At 37.4% G+C, this 14,382-nt stretch overlaps 1 protein-coding gene across 5 annotated transcripts in view; it reads left to right on the top strand.

Moving 5' to 3' along the window:
* The first annotated feature begins 8,382 nt into the window (after window positions 1–8,382).
* The window catches only part of chd6 (chromodomain helicase DNA binding protein 6), a 61,321-nt gene continuing 55,321 nt past the window's right edge, over window positions 8,383–14,382 (top strand). For 3 of the 5 annotated variants that reach the window (XM_008408314.2, XM_008408315.2, XM_017304897.1), the window contains exon 1: window positions 9,141–9,459. The gene's annotated coding sequence lies outside the window, so the exon portion shown is untranslated. The other 2 variants (XM_008408312.2, XM_008408311.2) reach the window with 2 other exon arrangements.

The raw sequence follows: 14,382 nt of genomic DNA, 5'->3' as shown, positions 1-14,382 counted from the left end.
CAACCTGTTGAAACTGTGGCAGATTTTAAATACCTTGGGTCGTTCCTGGACAGTCAGCTCAACTTTGCTGAAAACACTGAATATATTTTGAAGAACTGTTCTCAGAGACTCCACCTTTTAAGAAGACTTAGTGATCTTGAATGTCTTGAATTTGGAGGGGGGGGAAATCATACTTTATTTATCACTACAGAAGGGTTCAGTGAATGCGCATATGAAACTGGTGGGTTTGGTACCTCAAAAAAAGTTAAGAACCACTGGATTAAAGTAACAAGTCAAGTCAAAACACGATGCGCTTGAACATATAGAGGATTTCTTCAAATGACATCTGCAGTATTTTTATCTTCCTCTTTAAATTTCATCATCAGCAGCAGAATAAAGGAGCAAAAATCTCTCAAAGTCTCTCAGTCAGATCCATCAGAGACTGTCCCGAAGTTCTCTATGGGAGAGGAAAGCAGGAGGAGGAGGAGGAGGAAGAGGAGAAGGGGTTTCACATCCAGTTCTAGGACGAATATCCAAGCGGCCACAGAGGACCTTAGCTTTAAGCATTATGCTTCATCTTTGCCTTTAGGTGGCCAGGGTCAAGGTGTCCATTCAGTCTTGGGTCTGGCTCTGAGTTCACTGCTGCGGTCATTAAACCGATCATGATCTGAGGTCACAGTCTCATATCCATGAGCAGGAATGTCAATGTTATACTCCTCCTTATGCGAGTCATGAGGGACCTCATGATCCAAAGATGTTTCAGCTTTTACTTTCTGTTTTCTTTCTGTCTCGATCAGTTCTTGATTGTTTTCTTATATATTCTGTTTGTTCGGTTATTTTCACTAGAAAATTTCCACAACTATGTGGAAATTCACCACATAGTTGTGCTATTTGACATTTCCAATATAAATTTTCTGAATGGAATCACCTCAATTTAGAAAAAACTTGTTTTTTGATACATTTTAGTAATGGAAACATCTTTTTTTTCAGAGCAAAATATGTTGTTTCTTACAGGGGAATTATTTTGTGTTTTGCAGGCACACAGCAAAAATCAAGTAACTACGTTATAAAAATGCTTAAAATATCAAATATGACTTAAAAGAAATCTAACTTTGTAATTTAACTCATTGAGGTTGGGCCTTGGACTCTTTAAAAACTCCTGCTCTTACAGGAACACTGCCTTCAGGAAGTCATCACAACATGGTTCCTCTATTAACCCACTAACATTTTTACCAGCATTTCACTGAAAAGTGGACAGTACAATTAGATTCAAAGATCCACCAGGTGTTTGCTAAATGCTGCTGGCTAGTCTGAAGGAGCTGAGTGAGGGAGGAGCTGCGCCTTGAAGGCGTGTCTACATCCACCGAGACGTTTTGCACAGCTAAATAAATAGTTGCCATGGAGATTAAAGGATTTCTCGAACATGCATGAAACAATCAAGGCAACACTCCAGGTTTGTTTTAGATCACATTATAACATGATGGAAAAATTAAAAAAGTTGATTTCACACCATGCTGCCCCTTTGAAGATGTTTAAGCCCATTTCATGCTGTCAAACATGTTCATTTTAAAGGGAAAGTAATAAGCAAAATTCACGTTTGCATGTCGTACTTCCATTTGGGTTTCCACTGCATCTAAAAACAACCCAAGCACTTAAAAAACATCATCATTGTCAATATTTTAATGTTTTTTGCTGTCTGAAAATGAGCTGTTTCAAAGACCTAGGAACCCCAGCTAAGCCCTGCCCGTTACCTGGCAACCATAGCAGAGTTCCGCCCGTTACCTAGCAACCCCAGTAGAATTCCGCTCATCACCTAGCAACCCCAGCAGAGTCTGGGAGAAAATAACTGGTGATTTAGCTTAAAAGTCAGATAGATTTGAATAATTTGTCTTTTCATGAATAAAATAGTCAGACTAGCATTTTCAGCATGTTTTCCCCTGATATTAAAATTTGAAATGCGCTCTTTTGCCAAAACATAAAAAAACCCAGAAAAATTTGTTATGGTGGAGGAACATTTTTTCACAGTTTAAGCATTACGTTTTAAACTCAAACCTTTAAATAAACGGCAGTGGGGTTTTGTTTTAGGCACCTTTAAAACCACAAAATGAGAGAAAGGAGGAGGTTTGCTGCTGCATGGCGGATCATCAGCTCACTAGGTGTTACAGCGCGAGTTCAGACGACTACCACCACAAACACAAACATGCAGAAATAGTTTTATTTGGTTGTTTACGCGGACGTCCTGCTGAGTTCTGTGCTACAGGAGGAGGAAATTCAAAAGGAAACTCTCTGAACTAATCTGGACATTTTTGGGAGTGTGGTGAGCGGAAAAAAAAGAAAGAAAGAAAGAAAAACCGGCGCTGGGTCTTCCAGCTCTTTCTGGGCTCAGGGCCAAAGCGACTGGAGGAAGGAAGGCGGGAGGCAGAGGAGGAGGGATGAAGAGGAGAGGAAGGAGAAAGCAGACAGGATCTGCAGGGATTGCAGGAGCACGTTAACCCTTTCCAGACCAGAACATCTCCTGGTTTCCCCCCATTTTACGATTAAAATTTTCTTCAATTTGGTGATTAAAACGTCTCCTGCTCCCAAGGAAAACCGCTCTGTTCAGAAACTTTAGAGGAAATCAGAGTTTAGAGTGTGAAATCTTGTAAAAATCTGCAAACACCTGCTGGTTTTTAGCAGCGCTGCAGCAATTATGAGCAACTGTTTGTCCTCTGTTTGAGAACAAAGGAAGAGGAGGAGGAGATGATTTTGGACTTTAAGGAGTAAAAATATGGAGGAAGTTTTGAGTTTTTCAGCTAACTATTATGAACTGTAAAAGGTTAGGAAATAAGCAAAAAATGACTATGAACAATGCTGAAAATTGTTCTTTACTAATAACTGATGAATATTCAACAGAAACTTCACCTCAACACTGCAAAAACACAAAATATTACCGAGAATTTTTGGTCTATTTTCTAGTACAAATATCTAATTACACTTAAATAATACAAAATTAGCTCACACTTTTCATTAATGTTATTATTATTTGAAAACAAGCTCTTGTATCTTTATGAAAAGTTACTAGTAAGTTAGTTTTGTCTCATTTTAAGTGTACCAAGACATTAGAAAAAAAAGAAAACTTAGATTTTGTGTTTTTTGCAATGAATCCAGTGACCAAACTGCAAAAACACAAAATCTTCCCAAATATTTTTGGTTTGGTTTCCAGTGCAAATTTTACACTCAAATAAGACAAAACTAACTTATTAGTAGCTTTTCAGCAAGAAGTTTGTTGAGTTTGAGTTTGTTTTAAGTCAACAATTTCTTAATATTGATTTTTCCCTCATAAGACATTTTTCTCCTGTTTTTAGTCAAATAATCTTTCAGTTAATCTCTACCTTTAAAAAAATTCCGTTGTAAGGAATTATTATCTTAAGATCGTATTTTTTTTCCCTATTTCTTTATTGCTTAGAAGTAAAAGTTAGCATATCATACAATTATTAATAAAGCAAATAATTGTATCTAGTACATTAACAAAAGAAGTAAAAGTTACTTCTAAGCAGGGCTGGTCTTAAATCTTTTGGGGCCCCAGTTTCATTTGTGGGCCCCCCACTCCAACATGTCAATGTCAGATTCTTCATCATTCCTAAGCTACTTTTTGTAGCAGGGATGAGGTTAAAGTCAGAGTGGTATGTTGTTCTAATTATTTGCATTTACTCATTTATATCAAACAGATTTTTAAAAACAAAACGTCACCAGTAGGACAGGAGAAAACATGAATGCATAACCAAGAACAAAATAATTAGCTTATCACTACTTTTCAGTTTGAAAAGGAGTAAGAAGAAGTAAACGTTTATTTACTGTTTATCCCTTATCTCAATTTAATAAAAAGAAAAAAAATCCACTCAGTGATTATCAGAAATTTGTAATTAAAAAACATGCTTACTAACAAATAAATTATATTACATGAAACAAAATGATTACAAACGGTTTCTCATAACAGGAGAATTTACTGATCCTTGATAATCTGAAAGGTAACATCAGCCAATAAACACTAAATTTACAGTTAACAAGTTTGATAACTTATATTTCCCCAATAGCGGCAACAGCAGGGAGAGTTTAATATATTATATGTACCAACTGTAAAAATAACAGAAATCGTTTTTCCATGTTTGATAGCAGTTAGTTTATTTATTTTATATTTATACATGTATTTTATCATGCTAGCCTGATGCTCTTGGGGGCCCCCTGTTGGTGTGGGGGTCCTATGCAGCCACTTTAAGTTAGTTTTGTCTTATTTTTAGTTAACTAAGATTTTTGCACTAAACTAGACCAAAAATAATTTGATAAGATTTCGTAGTTTTTGCAGTGTATTCCCTGAGATTTCATCTTCAAACACCACAGTTCGGTTTTTTTCCCCAATATTATGCAGTAAATTAAATCAGGACAACTAAAATACAGTTTGTTGCTTTTCAAATAAGAGATTTGAGTTTAAATCCACATTTAATCATAAGTTGTTGGGTTTTTTTCCTGCATGTTGCAGTTTTTCCGTCTTCATCCGGAAGAGTCACAAAACGCTGAAAGTCGGATAAACATCTCCAATGGCCGCCTTGCTAATTATGTATGCAGGGACGGCGTCTGCAGGAATCGTTTGCTGCACTGTGACTGCAGCATCGTTACTGTGAGTCTAACCTCAGCTTCACATTCAACTTTCACTGTTTTTATTTAATGTTCTGTCTGCAGTGATTCAGGTTTTCCCTCTGAAATCCTTCCACCATGAAATTCATTCATCGATCTCTGTAGTTGTGTTTGATTCTCTTGTGGACGTTTTTTAAAAAAATGTGTTTTCTGCAAAAGATGATCTGCTGCACTGAAAAAACTTACTAACATTGATTCAGCTGGAGCATGTAGGTATTTAAAAATGATAAAAAAGCATGTACATGCTCAGAAAAGCAAGAAAATAAAGCAAATTAATAATAATAATAATAATAAGCAACTCTACAAATGATTAAAAAAAACACTAAATTTTTGGTGCAGTCAAAAACCAGTCTAATATCTTCATCAATTGCATAAGTACAACTAAAAAATTTAGCTAACATGAATAACTGTATCGGGGCTGCACAGTGGCGCAGTTGGTAGAGCTGTTGCCTTGCAGCAAGAAGGTTCTGGGTTCGATTCCCAGCCTGGGGTCTTTCTGCATGGAGTTTGCATGTTCTCCCTGTGCATGGTGGGTTTTCTCCGGGTACTCCGGTTTCCTCCCACAGTCCAAAAACATGACTGTCAGGTTAATTGGCCTCTCCAAATTGCCCCTAGGTGTGAGTGTGTGTGCATGGTTGTGTGTCCTGTGTGTCTCTGTGTTGCCCTGCAACAGACTGGCGACCTGTCCAGGGTGTACCCCGCCTCTCGCCCGAAATGTTGGCTGGAGATAGGCACCAGCACCCCTCCCGACCCCACTGAGGGAAAAAGGGTGCAAGAAAATGGATGGATGGAATAACTGTATCTGTACATTAACAAAAGAACTTAAAGGGGCAGCATCGTGTAAAATTGTTACAATGTTATTCCTTCAACAAAAAAAATCACCTAGATTGTTGCTTTGATTCTTTTATGCATGTTTGAGAAATTCTTACTCTCCATGGCAACCATCAACGGTAAAACGCCTGAGTGGACCTAGCCCCGCCTTCGAGGCGCAGCTCCTCCCACACAGAGCTCCTTCAGACTAGCCAGCAGCAATTAGCAAGCTGCTGAGCTCATTATAGGAGCCACTTCTCATCGCAAAGCAGGTAAAAATCTTAAACGGTCAACGGAGGAGCCATGTTGGGATGACTTCCTGAAGGCGGAGCTTCATAAAGAGCAGGAGTTTTAAAGAGACAGAAGCCCAATTTTAAGGTGTTAAATTAAGAAGTCATGTATAAAGCACTTTTATAACAACTGAATGTAACATAGTTACTTGATTAAGTGCCTGGAAAATACGTAACTACCCCTGTAAGTAAGTAGTTAGAAAAACAGCAATTAGATTAAGTAAAAATCACATAAAAAATTAAGAAAATTCAGTAACATCTACTGACTGAATTTCTCAGTAGATGTTACTGATAGACAGACGGTCAAGGAATATAAAAGGTTGCTTCTTTTGTTTAGTTGAGTAATTGTTTTCTCCAGACATTTATTAAACACTGTGCGCTGGCGGTTACCATAGCAACCAGTCACCGACAGCTCCGCCCCTTTTTCTCTGTTGCCATGCGGATCCTAATACAGCTGATCCTGCATTAGGATCCGCTCTGTTTTCTTTACAAGTACGAGGTTTTAGCATATCATACAAATAAAAGCACATACTGTACACGGGTTCATGTGGAATTTTACCACGTTTTATATACGATTTTAACTTATTAATGTTGTGCATTTTAGCTAATTTTACGTCTAAATGTTGCTAAATGTCAACTGTTGCTGTACTGAAGTCGTTTTCTAAACAAAGTCCACAAAAGTTCTGATTTATTGAGGTTGTTGAATATTTCAGACGCTTAACGTTGGCCTCTTGTTACCAAGGGAATTAATTATTGTTGCATCAATCTGTTGGTTTGAGGCGCAGTTAGTGAATAAGCAACGTCTTAAAACAGAAACATTTTATTTTTAACATTAAGATTTGAAGAAATATTTATTTTTTGGTTGCAACTAAGTGCTTTTTTTTTGTCAATTTCAGTAAAAACATGACGTCATGCAAGTTGTTGAATTCATTTTTTTTCTCCTTTAACTGTTCTTAATGTTCGCAATTGTAATTTTAGCTTTGTCTTTTTGATCAAATTCAGTATTTTATCCTTATTTTTCTATTATTTTTAAGTACTTTATAAATAAAGTTGGATTGGAAAAACAAGGTTCCATTTTAAGGAAATGTATTAATTCTCTTGTGTCAGGTCTTTAAGACCTAAAAATGAAAATGAAATAATAAAAATCAGAGGTCCAGAGCATCTTAATGAGATTCATGGACAGAGCAAATATTTGGTTAACTATCTAACTATGTTAGATAATGATCAATATCAGATAATATTGATCATTATCTTACATGGCAGCCATGTTAGATTTTGATGGAAGGGTTGATCATAGAAATTCAACTTTGACACTTTGTTTTGTTTTTTAGTCAGGAAATGTAAAAATACAAAACCAATGCATGAACACTGATATTTATGTTTTTATTGACAGAATAGGAAATGATTGGAGAATATTTGCTCTGCAGGTGAAACTGACAAAATGTTTTCTTATAGTCACACACCTACAGACGTAGGTAAAAATAAAAAAAAAGCATAAAAGTTCAGCTGAAAAGTGACAATAGGGCCATTGTAGAATAAGACGGCAGGAAAAAAGTAAATTTTTTGCCAAAAAAAAACAATTCTGAAATTTTTAGATTAAGCTAAAAAAAAAAAAAAGTTTCTAAAAAAACTTGCAGAAAGTTTCTACAAAAAAAATTGGGAGATTCTGAGCTCAAAATGTTATGCATTTGCCAGAAATGATTAGTAAATCTCCAAAATCTGGAAAATCCTTGAAAATTTCTGTTTCAAATTTTTGACTATCGAAAATTTTTCCAAGAAAATGTGTAATTTTTTTTTCCTTTCAAATTTCAACTTCTATACGTTTATATGTTGAAAATGAGATTAATCACACTTACAATTTTGGAACTCAGAAATTTTAGAATGATCACAAAATTTTTTTTTTCTCCTCAAGTTTTTGAGTTCAAAGAATGTCCAAGTTTTTTTAGACCGATCTCAAAATTTTTATTTTCTTGCAATTTTATGACTTTTGGAGCTCAGAAATATTCAAGATTTTTCTAAAAAATTTGAGATTCATTAATCTTGAATTTTGCGTTTATTCCTGGAAATTAAGAACTTTCTGAACTCTTGAGAATCACCAACATTTTTCTAGAAAGTTTTTCTGAAATATTTCTGAGATTCGTTATTCTAAAAATTTTAGAATTTTTTAAAATAACAAATGTACAACTTTTTCAGCAAATATTCTTGCTAAAATTTCTAAGATTAATCTCAATATTTGAGTTTTTTTCCCTCAAACATTTACAACTGTTTAAGTTCTGAAATTTCCAAGTTTGTTTCCAGAAAATTTCGAAATAATCTAAAAAATTCCAGTTCTTTTTCTTACAAATTTTTTGAGCTCAGGAAATGTGTTTGTTTTTTCTATAACATTTCTGAGATTAATCTCGAAGTTTGAGTTTTTTCTCAAACATTTTCAACTGTTATAGCTCAGAAATTTCCAAATTTTTCCCAGAAAATTTCTGAGATTCATTAGTGCCACAATTTATTTTTTTTCCTTGCAAATTTACGACTTTTTGAGCTCAGAGGATCAAGTTTTTCTTGAAAATTTCTAAGATGAAGCAGCTTCTTTTTTTTGTTGCTTTGTTTGAGTTTTTAGATATTTTCTAGAAAAAAATTGCAAGTTTGTTTTTCTTTCTGGAAAATTTCTGAAATTAATCCAAAAATTTCCGAGTTTTTTCTTGCACATTTTCAGCTTCCTGAGCTCAAAGAATCTCCAACTTTTTTCTAGAAAATGTCTGACCCAAATGTAAAAATTTGAGGGTTTTTTTGGCGGAAATTTGCTCCTTTTTTCCTACCTACAATGACCGCAAGCCGGAGCACCGACTTCCAGCGGTTTCCAGCCCCGCAGCCAGGCTGAGCATCCGGGAAGCGGAACCTGGAATGCCGCTTTGCTTTTCTTTCCTTCCGCTCTTCAGACCCGGCAATGATGGAGGAGCAAAAAGCGACATGATTGGTGGATGCAGCAGGCAGCGGCGGAGAAATGCAAACCCCTCGGCTTTGTTGCATTAGAGGGGGGAACGCCGGATCCTGCGGTGGGAAGCGGACTGGATCCTCCCGCAGCTCTGCGGTAAGAACAAAACCCAGACACACAGCAATGCGATTCAGTGAGAAGGGTGGAAAAAAAAAAAAGAAAAAAGAAACAGCCCGGGGGTGCCGCGATAGCTCTCAGACAAACCCGGCTCGGCTTGCTTTGCGTGACAGCTGCGGGACCAATGGAAACATGCGGGAAGCCAGCTGCGCTAAAGGCTGCAGCCAATGGAAAATGTGAGATCCGGAGAGCCGAGGTTAGGCTGGCTGCAGCAGCCAAACTTCCCAGTGAAATTTAAAAAAAGGCTGTTTGTGTTTTGGCTGCTGCAGAGGCCATTTTAGGTAAGAATCGTCCTCTAAGTTGGGGATGCGGGGGGATGATGTTTGCGGGTGCAGACGGGAGCTGGAGTCCCGCATCCAGGCTGAACGCGGTGCGGGCTGCTGGAAGCTTTATGTGGATTAAATAGATATTCCACTCCTCTTTTCTCCCTCCCTCCCCATCCCTCTCTCCCTCCCTCCCTCTCCGTTGCGTGCTAATTTTTTATGCATTTTTCTAAACTGTCATGGCGATTTTGTGTCCTTGGAAATAAAAAAAAGCAGCGGGCGCCTCTTTTTCTCCGCTTCTCGGGCTCGCCGGGGTGAGACTGCGGCCGGGAGTCCGGAGCAGGTGAGCTGTCCGCCGGGGGGAGAGGCTTTTCTCTCCCCGGGAAGACGGAGTTTTTAGCGGCTGTCCACACGTGTAAAGGAGACAGGCGGCTGTTGGGATGTATTTACAGCAGCGATGCAGTGACATTACAGAAGCTAGCTCTGAGCTAGCTGCGGGGGCTAACACCAAACAGGACTCTCTGTCTCCGTTTCTCCTTCCTCCCGGTTTTTTCCGCTGGTTCTCCCTCCCGGTTTTCGGTTCTCCTCACCGCGAACTTCTCTTCCCATCCTTAGCCAGCTCTCCCAACTTGTGGCAGCTAGCCGCGTTAGCCCCCGCAGCTGCTAGCCTTCATTAAAAAGAGGTTTGAGGACGGCTAGGCTCTTATTAGCCTCTTAGCCTCCTGACTCATTACAGCAGCCAGGTGTGCGGGAGAGCTCACGCACACCTGACCAGGTGTTGGAGACAAAGGATGGCAGCTGAATGCTAACACACCTCACTCCTGCCTGAATGCATACAGGCATATTTATGTTATGTTACATGCTGCTAGAGTTATCCAGTTTGCTATTTTTATTTTCTATTATGTATAAAGAGAGAGAGAGAGAAAAAACTTGTTTTCTATTTGAAAATTTGAGCCGATATTTATATTACTGTTATGGACGATATGACTGGAAAAACGTATCATGATATACATATTTCATATCAGTGGATATCAATAATTACTGATTTTTGGTTTTGTTTTAAATATCTTAAGTGCTGCCAAATTTGTGGCATAACTTTTCCTGTTTAGTCACAGTTTTAACTCCACTACATTGTTTATTTTTAAGCAAAACCTCAACCTGCTGCTGAGCAAGTTACTCAACAGGTTGTTGCTAGGTAACCAGAGTGAGTGAGTTGCTAGGTAACCAAAGAGTGAGTGAGTTGATGGCACTAACCCAGCTTAGCTAGTGAGAAGTTGAGCAGCTAGTCTTTCCTTTGCCTACATCTCCCAGAATGCTGTGCGCTCCTGGATCAGAGTTCAGTGAATATTGAATATTTTATCTATTGATATTTATCATGTGTCTATTGTGATTTATATTATTATTGATTTATTGCCCAGCCCTACTAATAACTGATATCTACCAATATTACTTATATTTAAAAAAAAAAAAAAGTCTACACCGCTCACTCCTCGGTTCTTCAGTTAAACTTCCCACAATCCTTTGCTGTATCACTACTGCTGTCACATGACAAATGGCAACTCTCTCGCTTTACCTCCAGAAACAAACGGCAACAAGATGGAAATAAATGTTGGAAATATAATATCGGCCGATACCGATGTTTTTGCCGATATCTTGTATCATATTTTCTGGATATTGTCGGTTTTATATCCAACAAAAAATGAATGATTCTCCATTCTTCCACATGCTAGCTGTTCATGGCTTCTAACCAGGACCGTCACAGTAAGCAATAAATCAATTAATCACATGATAAAACAAATTCAATAACTTCTATTTACATGATTTATCGTTTTTCTCGCTTTCTACTAGAAACAATAGGGTTGAGACCAAAACTCTATTGTTTTGGTCTTAAATCGTCCTTTTTTTTGAAGGATAATTTTGCTTGTTTATTTATTTTGTGTACTTGTATGTCTTCCAGTTCCAATGTTAAATGTACATTAAAATTAAAATTTTATTTATCTTTTAGAATGTGTTTTTGCATATATCGTCATTATTGTTGTTATGCTTCTCAAAACAACAATATTATCGTTTATCGTATAACCTATGGGACAATTTATCGGCTCGTAACACTTGTTATCGTGCCTGACCTTGGATGTTGTCGTAACTCGTACCCTGAAACAGTCGTCATGGATGGTGATGCTGTGGTCAGGAAGGATCTCCAGTAGCAGTCAGTCTTGCAGCGAATCTAAAGAGGCCTCTGACTTAAGACGGTTGCTGAATGACAGTAACCTGTCGTGGATGACACCACCAGCTACTAATCCATTTCATTTGCTTTTGCTGCTCCTCTTTTGACATATTTTCTGTCCGTTTGGGTAGAAAAGATGTTGGAGTCAGAGAGATGATGTCTCTCTGCTCTGCATCCATGAAGCGTCTTTTTCCAACTCCTCTGGGGTTCCTAGTTTAGGTGTAATTTGAGCTTAGCAGATGCTAATACGCTGGAAAAACCCCCACCTTGTTTCCACGGTTACACATCATAACAAATGCATAAAAGCTTAAAAAGCAGGAGTGGAAAAAATTAATCCAGCTGCTCAGCATCCAAAAAAAAAAGGAATAATTGTGAAAAAATTATAAACAAAACAAGTAGCAACTTGTTTCTGCTTAAGACTGAAGGTCGTCCCCACAGCATGGTGCTTCCACCACCCTTTTGTTTTTCCTCGCAGTTAGCATGGCGCATTCAGGGCGTTTTCCGCCACTGCTTGTGGAAAACTTGAGGCGCGTGGCAGACAGTTGTTTTTAATCATGCAAATAGTTCACAGAAGCCAGGTTTGTGGAGTGCATGAGTAATAGTCGTCCTTCCAGCAGATTTTCCCTCATGAGCTGAAACAGTAATGTTTGTTTATTTTATTTACATCACATAGAATGAAATATATCTATACAGTTGATTGCAAAAAAGCTTAAAACCTAAAAACAGAAATAAAATGAACACATTTTCTTTACTTGACAGTAAGGATGGGCAGTTATCATTTATTGAATCGTTTATCATTTATAGTGGAAAAATCCTTATGTTAAGAATTAAAATTATCGTCACAATAAATTTCATATAATGTTCAAAAAACTTATTAAAATGTTATTTTTACTACTTTCTCTCCAGTTTTTGTCCATGAGAGCATCAATAAATATCAGTAAATTATTACAATTTTTAATACTTGTCCTATGTGGCACTTGAAAATAGAATTAAATTAAGTATTTATGTGCAGTTTAGTGATATAAATGACACTTTTTAAGTGTCCTATTTCAAATAGGAATGTTTTTCAAGAGCAGCATTTACATTTGTGGCGCTATGAATGCTACGATATCTGTTGATATCGGTAGGAATACAAAACATCAGGATAAAATTCAACTTTCTGCCCCTACTAGACGTTTAAGAAAAATTATAAGCAGTCTTTTCACAAATTGTTTAATATTTTTGGCTCTACGTTGGTTTTATTTACCTGGATTGAGGGTAAAACAGTTTTTTTTTTACTTTAAAGGTTGCAGAGCTCTGGCCGAGGCCATGCTAACAGGAAGGTTTCATTCAGTAACTCTGGATTGTTTATTGTAATGGATCCTGTTTTTGCCTTTGAATGTTAAGTTTTATACTTGAATTTTTTGGCAATGTTGAGAGGTTTTATTTTGGCTCTTTGCATCATTTAGCTTCTTCAGAGCCTCCATATGTTATCAGTCTGTTAAAGATAGTTTTACTGATAGCAGTACAATTTGCACAATGCCTGTTTAGTTTAGTTTTCTTCATGGAAAAAGTGATTAAAAACAAGTTTTTGTCTAAATTAAGGTGAATTCATGGTTCCTTTTTCCACATAGTGTAACCAGTAGTGCTTATGATTATGTGATCGGTATCGGTGATCGGTATCGGTGATCGGCCCTCATGGGTGATCGGAATCGGCAGGAAAAAACCTGATCGGCACATCTCTAATAATCATGCTTCTTGTTAATTTTAAGGAAACTAGGATCAGAAATGCTTACACTTAATGCAACAAATGTTTTTGCAGAAAGAAAGAGTGACCCAAATCCAGCTCCTGTTGCTCCAGTGTTGAGCTCAAAAATCTGCACGCCTCTTTTTGAGCTAGGCTTATTTTCCCCAAATGGGTCTTATTTAGGGGATCCCATTTCTACACCAATCAGACGGCAAATCACAATAAATACTTTAGCATTTTTAATCAGTCTGATTTTTATAGGAATTTGGAAACTTGTAGTGTAGACTTTGTTTGAATCAAGCTTGTAAATGTAATCATGTTTTAAAAAAGCGCTGAGTTCATTGGTGGTGAGAAGTTTTCAACAGAAAGTGTAAGGATTAGCAGATGTCTTCTGTTTCTGCATCACACGTGTCTCTAATATTTATCAGATTTTTACCAAACTCAAAGCAAAAGTGCATCAGAAACCTTTCATTATTAGGCCTGAGCAGCCTAGCATTAGCAATGCAGTGCCTCGCTCTAATGGCAGCACTGCCTTTTCCATTAAATAAGCAGTTTGGCTTTTTACTTATTAGCTGAATGGAGCAAGTCAAAGTAAGACGACATGCTCGTGATGCCCTACGTTTAGGCTAATATTAGCATTTTGGATCATTTCAACTTGAACACTGAGTGGATTGAGTTCATGTTGGTCAACAAAATGTTGATACTCCAAATGCTGTTAACTGTGTAGCTTCCTTTAGCATTGATGCTACGTTTTAGCATCAGAACGCTGGGCTCCAGCCGACGGGCAGGCTCCGTTTAAATTTCAGAAATTGTCTGGTTTGTAATTGTGCGGAGCGGCGAGGAGCCGCTGGGGGACTTGACCTGACGGGGAAACTTGAATTGTCTCAACACCGGCATCGTCGGTAGCAGATATGTTTTGTCTCCTACTGTGCAGGATTTCCTGATAGAGAAGATCCATTTATTCTGTTTACAAGACAACAAAACACCGGTTTGTTTTAGAACCATTGCACTCTGGAACCAGGGTGGCCGTCCGTCCTGGAAAATACAGAATTTGGCTGTTAAATGCTGCGTTCCATATTGAACCCATGAGTTCTGTATTTCTATAAATGTCACGCCTATCACACACATGTGTCAACACTAAATGTAATAATAATGACCAAAATAAAACACAGGAAATACTAAGATCAGCTAAATTCAGTCTGTAAAATTTAATTTAACTGAAAGATATTTTAAATATCCAAAATAAAACACAACAAACAAAAAGTATAAATGATTCTGAAATTAAAAAAAACACACATAACCGGAACCATAACTAA

The sequence above is a fragment of the Poecilia reticulata genome, linkage group LG5 (genome assembly GCF_000633615.1).
Source record: "Poecilia reticulata strain Guanapo linkage group LG5, Guppy_female_1.0+MT, whole genome shotgun sequence".
NCBI lineage: Eukaryota > Metazoa > Chordata > Actinopteri > Cyprinodontiformes > Poeciliidae > Poecilia > Poecilia reticulata.
The sequence above is the reverse complement of the archived record's forward strand: the minus strand, read 5'-3'. Positions and strand labels throughout refer to the sequence as shown.